We start from the raw sequence: 17167 nt of genomic DNA, 5'->3' as shown, positions 1-17167 counted from the left end.
TTACTTGTATCGAATTACCTGTATCGACAGATTTCATTCCATCTGCGTGATGCTCTCTGAAGACCTATATGCATGACTGCTGTAGCCGATAAATACGTCGCAAGAGAATTCAGCGACTGATGTATATTATTATTATAATGATTATTCCCCTTTAGAAGAGCGATTGAACTTGAATTCATAATTTCATCTCCAAACGTTTTTCTTCTTTCCTTCCCAAAAACTGTTCATCCTCTCAGAATGCTCCTTCTTCCGTTCTTCTGTCCATTTTTACCAGGCTGGAGCGATGTTCTTTCCTCAAATTTCACACTGAATTTTATTCTGGCCGTCAGTGCGGTCTTCGAGATTTTGTGTGCTGATCTCCTGCAGACACCTCTGGAGTTCTTTCAGTCATTCTGTGTCGCATTTACTCTTTGTTATAATACTGAAAAGTTTCCCTGCTGTTCTGGAGTCTTCCATCCGTAGATATGCGTGTAAAATTTGGCTTGGCGTTTTCTTATTTCGTCTGTTACTGTGTTGGTCTTTAATTAGAGCTCGTTTTGTGGTCCCTTCATCCACATGCCGTTTTTGTTGATTGCCCCGTGAATTTTCCTGGCAATTTTTCTTCCCTGCTTTTCTATTTCCCTGATTTTTGAATGACCATCAATCACCATTGTTTCAGCTGCGTAGATTGCTTCTGGAAGAATCACTGTTTCATAGTGCTTTAATTTTTCGTCTGTAGAAATGCACTTTTTGTTGTAATGCCTCCATGTTAGCTTATAGGCCTTTTGGAGCTTGGTGATTCTTTGTTCATTGGCTATTCGTTTTAATCCTGAGGACTGTATAGTTTCTCCGAAGTATTTAAAATAGCCGATTGTGCAGTTTTTCCATGTTTTGTGGTTAAAAGGGATTTATTTTCTGGATGTCTTTTAATATATTTGGTTTTTTCATAAGATATCTGTAGTCCGGTTTTTTTGTGAAATTTCATGTAGTTTTTCCACTGCGTGAATCGCTTCTGTTCAATTATTCGAGATAATTGCAATATCGTCAACGAAGGCAAGGCACTTGACTTTAATTCGGTTCTCTTTTTTGATAGCATGATGATGATCTTTTCTCGAGCAATATTCAAAAGCATTGGGGATATTCCGTCTCCCTGTCGGACTCCCGTTTTGATTTCGAAGGGTTCTGATATTTTGCCCACGAATTTCACTTTGGATGTTGTTCCTGTAAGTGTCTATTCTGTGATTTTTTGTGTCTTTCGTTCGATCCAAAATTCTTCCATGATTTTAAACAGGGTTTCACGGTCTACTGAATGGTATACTTTCCTGAAGTTGATAAATGTAATTACTGTCTTTCTGCATTTCCTCATTTGCAATATCGTATTTAGGCACCAGATCTGTTCCGCACTGCCGGACGTTTTGGCCGAGCGGTTCTAGGCACTTCAGTCTGGAACCGCGCGACCGCCACGGTCGCAGGTTCGAATCCTGCCTCGGGCATGGATGTGTGTGATGTCCTTAGGTTAGTTAGGTTTAAGTAGTTCTAAGTTCTAGGGGACTGATGACCTCAGATGTTAAGTCCCATAGTGCTCAGTGCCATTTTTTGTTTCGCACATGATCGTCCTTTCATAAATCCGGCCTGGTATTCACCAATTAGTGGATCTGCTTGGAATTCTATCCAGTTTAAAAGTGCTTTGGAAGGGATTTTGTAAGCGACTGGAAGCAAGGAAATTCCTCTGTAATTATTGATGTCTGTCTTGGCGCAATTTTTGTATAGCGGGTGAATTAGAGGGCATTTCCAGTCTCTGGTACTTGCTCCGTCATCCATATGTCTGATATTATATAATGTAGTTTCTGCATAAGTATAGGATCGTCTGGTTTCCTGAATTCAGCAATGACCTCATCTTCTCCTGGTGCTTTTTTTATTTTTCAACTGTTTGACTACATAATTCATTCGAGATCTCGGGCATGTGAGTCTGGGTGTGTGAATACTGGAGAAGAGAACACAGGTTTCTCTTGGGGTGGTTCCCAGTGGAGGAGGGAACTGAAATATTGGGCTAAGATTTTGCAGTTATTTTTCGTGTTAGTTTCCAAAGAGTCATTGGGTGTTTTGAAGCTCAAGCTAGGAGCTTGGTATCACTATAACTTTCCTTTGAAAGTTTTATAGAAATTTCTTTCATTACTTCTGTTGAAATCTTCCTGGATTCCGAAGAGTCTGTTGTTGTCATATCCCCGTTTTTCTTTTCTAATTATTTTTAAGGTCTGTTTTTAGGTTTTAAGGAAGTTCTTCCAGTATTCCTCTGTTTTGTGACCGCTAAATTTTTTCCACGCAGTTATTCGTTTGTCGACTGCCTGATCTGAGGTTGCGTTCCATGAGCGATGTTTCCTACTGTGAAGGGTTGTCCTAATTTGATAGCTTCCTGAATTTTCCCTGTTAGTTTCTTCCAGTCTGTTGATTTTTCCTGATTGATAGGAATGATGATTTTTCTTTGTTGAGTTTGAGATATTCCGGATCTGATTTGGTACTTTTGGGTGGCCTTTTTAGCATTCTATTAGCCTAGAATTTTATTTTGATTTGGAGAAGATGATGATCTGATTCAAGGACACCTTTGCGGGTTCTGACGTTTAGAATTTCTTTTATGTTGCCCTTGGAAATTGCGACATAGTCAATTTGGTATTCACCCTATCTAAGACTGGGTCATCCCCATGTGGCTAATTTATGTGTAGGTTTTTGAAATTGGGTATTCATGATTTTTCTGCAGAAGTCGATTAGTTTTTCACTTTTCTTGTTGGTGTATTTATGTTTGGTATGGGGAGCCAGTGGTAACTCTGAATTTATTTTCCTTGCCTGTGCGTTAAAATCACCTAATAAGATTTTCACATCGCGCCTTGGTATTTTATTTGTTGTTTCTTCTAGTGTTTTCTAAAAATTGTCCATTGTTTCAGGGTCGATTTTATTGTGGTGATTTGTGGGGGCGTGCACATTGATAAAAGTGTGGGCTTTATTAACTCATTTTACTGAAAGCGTGGAACTCTTTGATTGGGAGACGTCAATTCAATAACTGAGTCGGCGAATCCAGTTCCGGAAAGTGGTACTTTTTTTCTTACTTTTATGTCAGGTTTGCCTTTGTAGATCCTGTAATTCTCTCTGTTAAAGTGTCCTTCATCCATGTATCTTGTCTCTTGCAGTGCAGTGATTTTCAGGTCAAATTTTCCCATTGAGTTAGTGAGCTGCTTTAATTTTCCTGTTTTAATGAGGGATTTCACGTTATTTGTGACAATAAAGTTTTTACGTTTCGTTTTGAGAGTGTGAGAAGTCTCTGAGAAGCTCCGATTCTTCTCCGCATGGTGTACCTGACCCCCAGAATCCGATGATCATCGGATAATCGGTCTATCGTCTGGTGCCTGGGGTAGTGACTCTGCGGTCGTCTTCTGCGTCACGCGTTCAAGTTGAATTTTGGTTTTTGTGGGGATCTCTGTTGAGACCACAGGTATACGACTCGGCGGGGTCAGGGATTTTCTCTGCCTCGTGATGGCTGGATGTTGTGTGCTGTCCTTAGGTTAGTTAGGTTTAAGTAGTTCTAAGTTCTAGGGGACTGATGACCATAGCTGTTAAGTCCCATAGTGCTCAGAGCCATTTGAATAATTTTTTTTACACGGAACGGAAGCAAAGACGGATGCTTGACACTTTCAACGAGATGCCCGCCTCTCGCGTCACCTGACGTCACTCGGTCCCGCTGAAGGAGTAACAGCCGGAGACGCGAAAAACTGCCCAACGTATCGACGATCCAACTGAATGTTCCGGGCGCCACCGCCGCATCTACGTAAGAACACCTTCCCAGTCCCGTATCCCATCTGACGACATTCTTTCTTAGAGCGAGGTGGTGCTCTGGTTATCACACCGGACTCTGAAACATTCTGAGATTATGAGATTGTGCTTCGCCTCTAATGACGTCGTTGTCGACAGGACATTACAGCTTAACCTACCTTCCCTCCACACCCTTTCCTACCTTATCCTACCCCCCGCCCCCCTTCCCCACTCAATAACTCTTAGGTGATCCCGGTATTTGCATAGGACTCCATAGTAGTACCCGTAATTCTACCTCCGTCATGAACATGGTAATTTCCGTACACCAAATGGTTCAAATGGCTCTGAGCACTATGCGACTTAACTTCTGAGGTCATCAGTCGCCTAGACATAGAACTATTTAAACCTAACTAACGTTAGGACATCACACAATCCATGCCCGAGTCAGGATTCGAACCTGCGACCGTAGCGGTCTCGCGGTTCCAGACTGCAGAGCCTAGAACCGCACGGCCAGTTCGGCCGGCTCCGTACACCACTCTCAACATCATTATAGCACCATCAACCTGATGTCTGGTTACATGGTAGCTTTTGTATAAATCCAACTGCATACTTTTTTAAATTATAAAAGTTTTCACCGACGTGTAAGTTTTTTAAAAACTTAATTTATTTTGTACATTTCATACAATTAAATATTTTGTTGACATATGTAAAGCCTTTGGGTGAAGAGCGGTTCTATTTGATGGCCCGCCACTACGTCGTGAACTGGAATGCGAATAAAATAGCCTTCGGCAATTAGCAGCTTTCGTACCTTATGACGAAGAATGAACTTTTTTTTAAGTGACGGGTTTGCAATCAAAGTTGATATTCTTCAGGCATGAGTCGGAAGGCTCTGATGGCTGAGCTGTATTTTAAATTGATGTTTGTGGATTCAGAATAAAGAAAAGATTTTTGTGTATATTTGGTTTTCGTTTGCCTTTGATCCGAAACGTAAATAGTGTGATGCCTGAGTCCGCAGGTGGGTTCACTGTGGAACTGAGGCATTGCCAGCCAAGATTCGCAGAACTGAAGCCGATCGCAGCAGCGCTTGCAACACCTCTGGGGCGTGTCTGTACTGCCTCCAAGGACAGTCCTCCACGCTGCTGGGGTGCAGGGTGCTGGGTTGGCTGTAATTAGCTGTGACGGACAATGCCAGCAGCAGACAAAGCGGCTCGGCGAGTGCGCGCTAATCCGGCGGCCGGCTAAAACAATTGCCGACCCTCAATTATTCATCGCTAGCTGGGGGTAGGGAGTGGACGGGGGTACCGGAAGGGTGCGTCTCCACGCAGGAGGGGGGGGGGGTCGCCACCACACCGCAACAGAGGTTCGCAGGGTAGGGCGCTGATGGGTACCACGTGTGTTCAAAAACCTATGCTGTGATTAAAACCACTCGTCTGAGGTTTGTCATATGGCGCTTTAGCGTTGCCCCATTGGATATCAGCCGTGCAACAGTTACGGAGCTCTTACACACATACGTGTCTAAGAAACAGCGAAAGGCTATTTACAATTTGTACATAAACCAGATGGCAGTTATTAGAGTCGAGGGACATGAAAAGGAAGCAGTGGCTGGGAATGGAGTAAGACAGGGTTGTAGCCTCTCCCCGATGTTATTCAATCTGTATATTGAGCTAGCAGTAAAGGAAACAAAAGAAAAATTCGGGGTAGGTATTAAAATCCATGGGGAAGAAATAAAAACTTTGAGGTTCGCCGATGACATTGTAATTCTGTCAGAGACAGCAAAGGACTTGGAAGAGCAGTTGAATGGAATGGACAGTGTCTTGAAAGGAGGATATAAGATGAACATCAACAAAAGCAAAACGAGGATAATGGAATGTAGTCGAATTAAGTCGGGTGATGCTGAGGGAATTAGATTAGGAAATGAGACACTTAAAGTAGTAAAGGAATTTTGCTATTTGGGGAGAAAAATAACTCAAATGGCTGAAATGGCTCTGAGCACTATGGGACTTAACATCTATGGTCATTAGTCCCCTAGAACTTAGAACTACTTAAACCTAACTAACCTAAGGACATCACACACATCTATGCCCGAGGCAGGATTCGAACCTGCGACCGTAGCAGTCACCCGGCTCCGGACTGAGCGCCTGCAGCAAAATAACTGATGATGTTCGAAGTAGACAGGATATAAAATGTAGACTGGCAATGGCAAGTAAAGCGTTTCCGAAGAAGAGAAATTTGTTAACAACTAGTATAGATTTAAGTGTCAGGAAGTCATTTCTGAAAGTATTTGTATGGAGTGTAGCCATGTATGGAAGTGAAACATGGACGATAAATTGTTTGGACAAGAAGAGAATAGAAGGTTTCGAAATGTGGTGCTACAGATGAATGCTGAAGATTAGATGGGTAGATCACATAACTAATGAGGAAGTATTGAATAGGATTGGGGAGAAGAGAAGTTTGTGGCACAACTTGACCAGAAGAAGGGATCGGTTGGTAGGACATGTTCTGAGGCATCAAGGGTTCACCAATTTAGTATTGGAGGGCAGCGTGGAGGGTAAAAATCGTGGAGTGAGACCAAGAGATGAATACACTAATCAGATTCAGAAGGATGTAGGTTGCAGTAGGTACTGGGAGATGAAGAAGCTTGCACATGGTAGAGTAGCATGGAGAGCTGCATCAAACCAGTCTTAGGACTGAAGACCACAACAACAACACACATACTTTCATTGTGGATTGTGGAAGTTCAAGCACCCCGGGAGGTAAGAATATTACGCAAAAATGGCTTCGCCACTTCCTATGGGGCGTGTCTAGAAACAATATCTCATTCGGCAGCGGAGCGTATACTATTGCGGAACACCCTGGTTGTGGATGTACAGGACGCAAACATGGATCCAGAAGCGTTCCTTCTACCATTACCTGTTACTACCTTTCCCAATTCACAAAAGTTCTTCTTTATACCTTGTGAGCACCGGCAGAATTGAGATGCACTGAATGCTACCTATTATAACAGAGGAATTTGGTGATGGAGAATATTCGACGTACAGTTGCGAAGTTTTGATCGCAGTAGTTGAATTGCTGCCTGTCGACATGGGTTGTTGAGATCTGTTCAGCTGAAAAAGATTTCTTGTAGAGGAAGCTGTGGTTGATGCACATGTTGTCATTATGAAGAAACGCAAAATACAGAATACCCATTAACTAGGCCGGCCGGGGTGGCCCAGCGGTTCTAGGCGCTACAGTCTGGAACCGCGGGACCGCTACGGTCGCAGGTAGAAACCTGCCTCGGGCATGGATGTGTGTGATGTCTTAGCTTAGTTAGGTTTAAGTAGTTCTACGTTCTAGGGGACTGATGACCTCAGAAGTTAATTCCCATAGTGCTCAGTGCCATTTGAACCATTTGAACCCATTAACTAGTTCATCAGTTAAAGGAGCTTTTTGTTGCCTATACCAGGAAGAGCAGTGCCCAAAAATGTTTTCAGTTGCTGTCGTATATCTCTGAAGGCTTATGACGAACGTGTAACTTGTTGTCGTTTAGCAAGGAATGCACGACAGTAGAAAGTATTTGTTACAATTATTTATACAGCAGATTATACTTCATTACAAACTTCTGACATTTTTAATAGTCGTATACGAAATGTCGAATATTGCCAGTGCTTTCTCCAATGGCATTTTTGTAGTAATCAGTGATTTGATGATGCCCTTCACGGATTCCTCTCCTGCATTAAGGTCACCATCGGAAAGTAGCACTTGCGCTCTACGTCCTCGTATATTTTCTGGATGTATTCCAACCTATGTCTTTCCCTACAGTTTATACCCTCCAATGTTCCCTCTAGTACTATGGAAGTTATTCCTTGATGTCTTAACACATGTGGTATCATCCTGTCCCTTGTTCTTGTCAGTGTTTCCCTCGCTCCTTCCTTCGCAAATCCTGCGGAGAACATTCTCGTTCCTTATATTATTAGCCCGTACACAATAGTATAGAGACACAGGAAACTTTAATGAGGAGCATGACTTGTGCCACAAACGAAGTTCTGCGTCTTTTGACTAAGAAAGCACAAGTGCACCACACTGTCGAAGACCCTCCCAAAAATTATGTGCCTTCCGTTCGCTTGTCCGCTCCCATTCCATAACTCTTCTCTATATCATCCCTAAACACTCAGATCATATGACACGTTCGAATGGTTTTGAACTAATATTGCAGTCAGGTACTATTGCTCTGTTTCTCTTTGTTATTAACGAAGTCTTACATTTTTTTGCATTGCCTTTCATTACATCAAGTGGTCATTTTGCTCAAGTCGTGGCATATTTCATTACGATTCTCGCGGAACCTTTTCACATAGACTGTAGCATTGGCGACGTACACTACTTGAGGGCTGCCGACCTTACCTGACAGATCGTTTGCTTATTCTGAGAATGCGAACGATTCTATTACGCCTCTTTGTGGCAACAGCGATGTTACATGCTTTCTGGTTTCAGTAGGGCGTACTGGGTTATCTTAGATCTTTTAACTAAATCTATTGGAAATGGAAACATGTCGATGGAGCGTTACCAAAGTGCTGTTCGAGCTTTTACTTGCATGTGGAATGCTCTGTCTGCATGAACAATGACGCGAGTAAACCATGTATGTGTAACATTTCTGGAAGTTTCGATACGTACGTACAGCGTGGCGAGGAGAGGTGTACTTGCAGCTTGTGACCACGGGTTTAGGACTTTGAGAAATGTTGAATCATTGGCATGAGGGTCTTGGGAGGGTCATACCACAGAAGGCTATAGTGCAATAACGACCCCAGAGTGAGTGGCAACGACATGGGCTCAGGACAATAAAGTGGCGGGAAAAGCAGCATCAAATGTTTCTAAAAGAACTATACGACGAGAATATCGTAGGATTGCTCAATTGGTTCTAACCAATGAACAGTTCACAGGCAGAGTGTCACAACGAACCGTTGCGAACAGTCCACTGGAAGCGGTATTGATGTCTAGAGTTCTTACTAGCTGGTTCCATTGCAACGCTAAGCCTAGATATTTAATCGACGTGACTGTATCAGGCATTACCTAATAACACCTGCATGAACTTACATTTTTCTACAGATGAAGGAAGCTGCCATTCATGAAACCAACAAGACATTTTGTCCACTTGGTCTTGTAGTGTTCTAAAGTCAAAAAATGCTGTCACGTTTCTGTACACCACAGGGTCGTTGGCGAACCGTTGCAGACTGCTGCTCACCCCTTTGACAGATCATTCATGTATATAGAGAAAAAGTTCCTGGGTCGACATATCGTCATTAAGGATTTTGTAAGGACTGCAGAGTTTCACATTCTACGGGACTTCATACCTTATTATGCTGAGGAATGGAGACACTTTTGAATCGTGTGGGTGCTTATGTAATCCCTCGCTTTCACGAAGTATAACCCTACCACGAGGGTACGTCAGCACTTCGAACGCAAAGATAAGGGACAGCGACATTGCGAGATCGGCTTAACCCGAGTCGGATGAAAATAGGCCGTGACCAGTTTGGACAGTACCTGAGTGGCGCAAGTTGGCTCGAGGCGTGACAGCTGCCGCAAAGAAATGTAAGAGGTAGGGACGGCTCTGGGCAGACACCCGCAGGCCAAAAGGGCAGCACAGGGCAGGGCAGGGAAGGGCGGCTTCGACCTGTGGCCTGGACCGGAAAGGCAAAGCATTAATTAGCCGCCCTTTGACGGCCCTGCGTCGCGACGTCTAACAAGCAGTCAGCCGCCGGTAGCTGAGCCCGAGCCAGAAACAAAGGCCGAGGTCGTCGTTAATATCGCGGGGCGCAGTTGGCCCCGGCTAGCTCAGTTCACTAATCACAGCAGTACAATTCACGCCCTCACATGTCAGTCGATATCGATATTTTTATAACAAATCTGAAGCTTCACATTTGATGTCGGCCATCTAGTATCCCATAAAAAAACTAAAAATGGCCTCTTCAGGTCACTGCCGTTGCCTCGATATTTTAAACATCTTGTAACACCATAGTTTAGACACTAAATACCTTTTGCTGATTCATTTTTCTCTCTGTTTTGTGCAACACTCCATCGTTGAACTTCTGTAATTATTGTATGATTAATTCAATACTGTATAAAAGTGTATACTCTTTTCTGTGTTAAAACCTTTGATGTCTTTTAGAGAATAGGAAGTGTGATCTGTGTAATATGTACAATACGAGCAAACGATATGTTTTGTCTTTCTCTCATAATCTCTTTGGTTACCTTTAAGATTGAATAATTTTTTTTAAATAATTTTTTGTAGAAATGTCAATATGTGTAAATGATCCGTTTTGTTCAAAATATTTGTTTGCTAATTTGTATTTGCTGATTCTTATTTAGGGTTCTTAGTTCTTTATATGAATAAAAGGTGTTGCGGTTCCCCTTTGAAACGGAAATTTGCAGCGCGCGCAAATTGTGGTTGGCAGGGATAGAAAGGTGGAAAACTAAGAGCGACTCTGGGACGAGCTACCTACCCACCAACAGCTCATGTAAAAGTTGTGTTTGCTGCTGGTGCCGAGAGAGGCTTATCGTGCCGCTTTCCAATGTGCCAAAGTCTCGGATGACTGGATAAACAGCTGGAACTATTCTGGAATTGGTACCTATCATCACCACCAAGAAATGACAGAGTCCAGCACTTCCACCTGTAAATCCACCCACCAACATGCACTCACCACCACGTAGCGCAATCACTGTAACGGAACCAAGGAATTGTAGAAGTGTACAGTGAAGGATCAGTTCATGTAGATGATTTATTTGTTTTCAATAAGAAGGTAAACATAAAGACTATCTATGAAAACTTACTTTGATTTATCCTCAGTCACATATCCACTTAGGGTCCTTCCCATGCTGAAGTGCTTACCGAGTGTCCTTATTGAAAGAATATTAAAGCCCAGTGTTTTACTAATTAATGCTTCTTGAACATAGTGAAAAGAAAGAAAAGTTAATGTAACAAAAGAGTGTGTTAAGTAAATAATGTTTGCTGAAAGTAATTTTGCAATTAAAACTGCTTATTAAAAGTTCGTGGGCTTGCAAAAAAAGACTGAAGTGAAAAATAGAAAATAGAATTTACAGTAATAAAGTAGTAAAAACAATCATTAAAACAGTTTGCTGTCCACTTCAAAGTTAAAAGTACTTAAAACTGAGGATTATAAAGTTTTGCTTAGTAAATGATCATAGTGCTGCCTGTTGTAAACTGCAAAAGGTGAGTCAGTATCTCATAAATATGTCAACTTTGTGTCTCACTGCTGTAAAGGTTGAGAAATGCAACTGTATTGAAGTTATATACTCATGCTTGTTAAGTGCTTGCTCTCCTTGTGTATTGAAAGTGCATATTAATAATGTAATAGGAGCCACAGTTTGTCTATTGTGCTCATGCTAGATAACAATTAACAGAAAGGCCACTACCTACGAAAACAGTAACTTCTTTTATTCAAAGGTCAGTGAGAACGTGTTTGCTAGTGAACACTTAACTTTCATGCTAAGTAGAAAAGTATTTAGTAGAGAGAGACTTAATATATGCACAATACATAATTTTGCGGTGAACCATATTCACATTTCAAGTCAGATAGCAAAGTATTTGAAAAGTGAGACTAAATCTGTGCTTAATTGTATAATCCTAAGGTGCACTTCATTATCAATATTATTGAGACCATTCAGTTTGACCAAGCCTTGAAGGCAAAGTTGTATGTCATTATACAGGGCGATTCAAAAAGAATACTACAACTTTAGGAATTTAAAGCTCTGCAACGACATAAGGCAGAGCTAAGCACTATCTGTCGGCGAATTAAGGGAGCTATAAAGTTTCATTTAGTTGTACATTTGTTCGCTTGAGGCGCTGTTGACTAGGCGTCAGAGTCAGTTGATGCTAATATGGCGACCGCTCAACAGAAAGCTTTTTGTGTTATTGAGTATGGCAGAAGTGAATCGACGACAGTTGTTCAGCGTGCATTTCGAACGAAGTATGGTGTTAAACCCCCTGATAGGTGGTGTATTAAACGTTGGTATAAACAGTTTACAGAGAATGGGTGTTTGTGCAAAGAGAAAAGTTCTGGACGGCCGAGAACGAGTGATGAAAATGTAGCACACATCCAGCAAGCATTTGTTCGCAGCCCAGGAAAATCGACTCGCAGAGCTAGCAGAGAGCTGCAAATTCCACAATCAACTGTATGGAGAGTCCTACGAAAAAGGTTAGTTATGAAACCTTATCGTCTGAAATTGGTTCAAGCACTGTCTGCAGCTGATAAGATTAGAATCGATTTCTGTGATTTTATCCTTGCTCAAATGGAAACAGATGAATCTTTCGTTTCAAAGATTGTGTTTAGTGATGAAGCAACTTTCCACAATAACGGGAAAGTCAACCATCACAATGTCTGTATATGGGGCACTGAGAATCCGCGGGAAACAACTCAGTATGAACGTGACTCGCCTAAGGTGAACGTTTTCTGTGCCATTTCAGCCAATAAAGTTTTTGGTCCCTTTTTCTTCGAAGGTGCTTCTGTAACTGGACTACAGTATCTGGAGATGTTAGAGAATTGGCTGTTCCCTCAGCTCGAACAAGAAGCACAGCAATTCATATTTCAGCAGGATGGAGCGCCACCACATTGGCACTTATCTGTCCGTAACTACCTGAACGTCAACTACCCGAGGCGATGGATTGGCCACCAGGCAGCCCGTGACAGAGCACTTCATCACTGGCCTCCAAGAAGCCCTGATCTTACCCCCTGCGATTTTTTCTTATGGGGGTATGTTAAGGATATGGTGTTTCGGCCACCTCTCCCAGCCACCATTGATGATTTGAAACCAGAAATAACAGGAGCTATCCAAACTGTTACGCCTGATATGCTACAGAGAGTGTGGAGCGAGTTGGAGTATCGGGTTGATATTGCTCGAGTGTCTGGAGGGGGCCATATTGAACACCTCTGATCTTGTTTTTGAGTGAAAAAAACCTTTTTAAATACTCTTTGTAATGATGTATAACAGAAGGTTATATTATGTTTCTTTCATTAAATACACATTTTTAAAGTTGTGGTATTCTTTTTGAATCACTCTGTATTGTACTTATGAGAATAGCTTTTTTCTGATCTGACTGTCAGTTCCGTCTTTAACGTTAACATATGCTTGTGCTAGAGTTCGTTGCACTCTCGTGTGACAAAGTATAGGATGGATCTTTCCATTAAAGTTACTCATATTTAGTTTCTTAAACCAAAATGTTACTTATTCTTATGCCTAATTAGGCTTGCTACCGTATTCTTTATCATTTGGACAGTGTGGATAGGAAAATTATTGTCAGTTACTGTTTGAATATTTACGTAATTCTGACTTTCACTTTCGATAAGCCACCACGGTCAAGACAACAAAATTCCTTTCAGAGGGTAACAGCTCTGCTTGTTTATACTGTACTTGCTTTAATACAAATAATTTCGTTGTACGAACTGCCTCCAGCTTTGAGGTTATAGTATAACAGTAGTGGGTGAGAGTGTTATAATATGGATGAAGCTTAATTTCTGAAATAATGTTACACTAGCAACTTGCTACCCCTTTAGGGAGACTCTGGTAACCAACGAACACAAATGAATACAAGGACTCCCATTCCTGTTAGTCCCAATCATACTAGGAGGAACGAAGAAACATCCCATGGATGGCAAGATTACAGAGAGCTGTAATGGCAAGAGCCCAGCCGAGAGCACTCAGTCCCACAAAGAAAACCACATGTAGCAAAACGCTGGCACAGCATTACGCCATGGCACTTGACGGCCAGCGCCGTCCATCTGCTGGTCAGTGCCTCGCCGATTGTTGAAAGCAGGGACACTGTGGTGGGCGACAGACATGACGACTGCAGCAGCAAAACCATAATATACGCGCCTGGCTGCATGTATACAGAAGAGCCAAAGAAACTGGTGTAAGCATGCGCATCTGAATGAAGATACATAAAAAGGGAGAAAATGGCGATGTTATCGGCAAGCCTATATTAGACAACAAGTGTTTGGCGTAGTTATTAGATCGGTAACTGCTGCTACAACAGCATGATATCAAGATTTTAGTGAGTTTTAAGGTGGTGTTACAGTCGGCGCATGAGTGATGGGACACAGCACCTCCGAGGTAGCGATGAAGTGGGGATTTTCCCGTACGACCATTTCAGGAATTCTTGATGCAATAATTTACCAACAGCCGTATGTATTGTAGAAATTTATTTTATTTTATGAACCTCTCTGTGCTACCAGTTTCGGCATTACATTGATGCCATCTTCAGGCCCCACTCGCCATAGTCGTAAAATCGCTATACACGGATTTCAGGAGTGTACCGTGAATATCAGGAATCAGCTTAAAGATCAAATCTCCGACATCGCTGCGGCCGGAAAAGGATCTTGCAAGAATGGCACCAACGGCGAATGAAGAGAACCATTCAACGTGACAGAGGTGCAACCCTGCCGCAGATTGCGCTAGATTTCAATGGTGGGCCATCAACAAGTGTCAGCATGCAAACCATTTAACGAAACTTCATCGATATGGGCTTCCGTAGCCGAAGGCCCACTCGCGTACCCTTGATGACTACATGGCCAAAGCTTTACGCCTCGATTGGACCTTTCAACACCGAAATTGGACTGTTGAAGACTGGAAACATGCCTGATGGGACGAGTCTCGTTTCAGATTGTAACGAGTGGATGGACTTGTACAGGTTTGGAGACAACTTCATGAATCCATAGACCCTGCATGTCACCAGGGGAATGTTGAAGCTGGTGGAGGCTCGGTTATGGTGTGGGACGTGCGCAGTTGAATTGGTATGGGACTCCTGATACGTCTAGATACTACTCTCACAGGTGACATGTAAGTAAGCATCGTGTCACCTTGGGCAATTCCAGCAGGAGAATGCGACACCCCACACGTCCAGAATTGCTACAGATTGGCTGCAAGAACACTCTTTTGAGTTGAAACACTTCCGCTGTCCACCAAACTCCTCTGAAATTAGCATTATTGAGCATATCTGGGATGCCATGCAACGTGCTATTCAGGAGAGATCTCCACCCCTCGTACTCTTACGGATTTAGGGACAGCCTTGCAGAGTTCACGGTGTCAGTTCCGTCCAGCACTACTACAGACATTAGACGAGTCCATGTCACGTCTTGTTGCAGCACTTCTGTGTACTCGCAGGGGCCCCACACGGTATTAGGCAGGTGTGCCAGTTTCTTTGGCTCTTCAGTGTACGTAATGGCTGTCTTACCAAGCTGACCATTCTCTGAAGCAGTAAGTCATCGATTTTACAACTGTAATATTGTCAGCTTTCGCCATGACGTCGCCGCCACTCAACCACTGTCCAGGAGTGCCTGCCATGTGGAGGGGGAAGGTTAGTTCTGGCCAGCACCTGGTGGGCGGAGGGTGGAATTGAGGCACTCCTACCCATCAACCAACCGAGGCAGTCCACGCTTCAGCTAACAGATGGTCATAAGCTCTATGCCTAGATGTCACATCACAGCGAGATGGATCTCAGCGGTCTCGCATTCAGTGGGACGTATCAGGCTGTCATATAAAGTATGGAAATTTGTGGTAAGATCTTATGGTACCAAACTGCTGAGGTCATCGGTCCCTAATTTTATACGTTACTTAATCGAATTTAAACTTTTTTTTTGTCATCAGTCTACTGACTGGTTTGATGCGGCCCTGTGCTAACCTCTTCATCTCAGAGTAGCACTTGCAACCTACGTCCTCAATTATTTGCTTGACGTATTCCAATCTCTGTCTTCCTCAGCAGTTTTTGCCCTCTACTGCTCTCTCTAGTACCATGGAAGTCATTCCCTCATGTCTTAGCAGATGTCCTATCATCCTGTCCCTTCTCCTTATCAGTGTTTTCCACATATTCCTTTCCTCTCCGATTCTGCGTAGAACCTCCTCATTCCTTACCTTATCAGTGCACCTAATTTTCAATATTCGTCTATAGCACCATATCTCAAATGCTGCGATTCTCTTTTGTTCCGGTTTTCCCACAGTCCATGTTTCACTACCACACAAAGCTGTACTCCAGACGTACATACTCAGAAATTTCTTCCTCAAATTAAGGCCGTTATTTGATATTAGTAGACTTCTCTTGGCCAGAAATGCCTTTTTTGCCATAGCGAGTCTGCTTTTGATGTCCTCCTTGCTCCGTCCGTCATTGGTTATTTTACTGCCTAGGTAGCAGAATTCCTTAACTTCATTGACTTCGTGACCATCAATCCTGATGTTAAGTTTCTCGCTGTTCTCATTTCTACTACTTCTCATTACCTTCGACTTTCTCTGATTTACTCTCAAACCATACTGAGTACTCATTAGACTGTTCATTCCGTTCAGCAGATCATTTAATTCTTCTTCACTTTCACTCAGGATAGCAATGTCATCAGCCAATCGTATCATTGATATCCTTTCACCTTGTATTTTAATTCCACTCCTGAACCTTTCTTTTATTTCCGTCATTGCTTTTTCGATGTACAGATTGAAGAGTAGGGGTGAAAGGCTACAGCCTTGTCTTACAGCCTTCTTAATACGAGCACTTCGTTCTTGATCTCGAACAGCTTGCACCATTTTATATTGTCGAACGCTTTTTCCAGGTCGACAAATCCTATGAAAGTGACTTGATTTTTCTTTAGCCTTGCTTCCATTATTAGCCGTAACGTCAGAATTGCCTCTCTCGTCCCTTTACTTTTCCTAAAGCCAAACTGATCGTCACCTAGCGCATTCTCAATTTTATTTTCCATTCTTCTGTATATTATTGTTGTAAGCAGCTTCGATGCATGAGCTGTTAAGCTGATTGTGCGATAATTCTCGCACTTGTCAGCCCTTGCCGTCTTCGGAATTGTGTGGATGATGCTTTTCCAAAAGTCAGATGGTATATCGCCAGACTCATATATTCTACACACCAACGTGAATAGGCGTGTTGTTGCCACTTCCCCCAATGATTTAAACTAACTTACGCTAAGATAACACACACAGACATGCCCGAGGGAGGACTCTAACCTCCGAAGGGGGAGCCGTACGAACCGTGACAGGACGCCCATCAGCTGTGACATACCTCTGTCACCCTCGAGAATCGTTGACGACGCAAAGTTGTATCACATCAGCGCTACATTGAGCACAGCAGTGGTCAGTGTCCTAATACAATGTTCCGCTGCCACTGGATCGGTTGCTCGACGTCTGTCTTACAGCTACTGCCAGATGCGGACTGGAACTTGCAACAAAGTGATGAAAGCAATTCGCTACCTTCAGCTTCTGACTCACCCCATCCCAACAGCTTCCATCAGTGCACACCCACACCCTTCGCAATTAGTGTCAGGAGTGGAATTTCAGGACGTGCCTGAAATCTGGCTCCGCAGGACAGAGCGGACCAGGTTGTGCAAAGGGCCCAAAGTCAATTATTGTT

Source organism: Schistocerca cancellata, chromosome 5 (assembly GCF_023864275.1).
Source record: "Schistocerca cancellata isolate TAMUIC-IGC-003103 chromosome 5, iqSchCanc2.1, whole genome shotgun sequence".
Classification (NCBI taxonomy): domain Eukaryota; kingdom Metazoa; phylum Arthropoda; class Insecta; order Orthoptera; family Acrididae; genus Schistocerca; species Schistocerca cancellata.
This window is presented reverse-complemented; position numbering follows the sequence as displayed.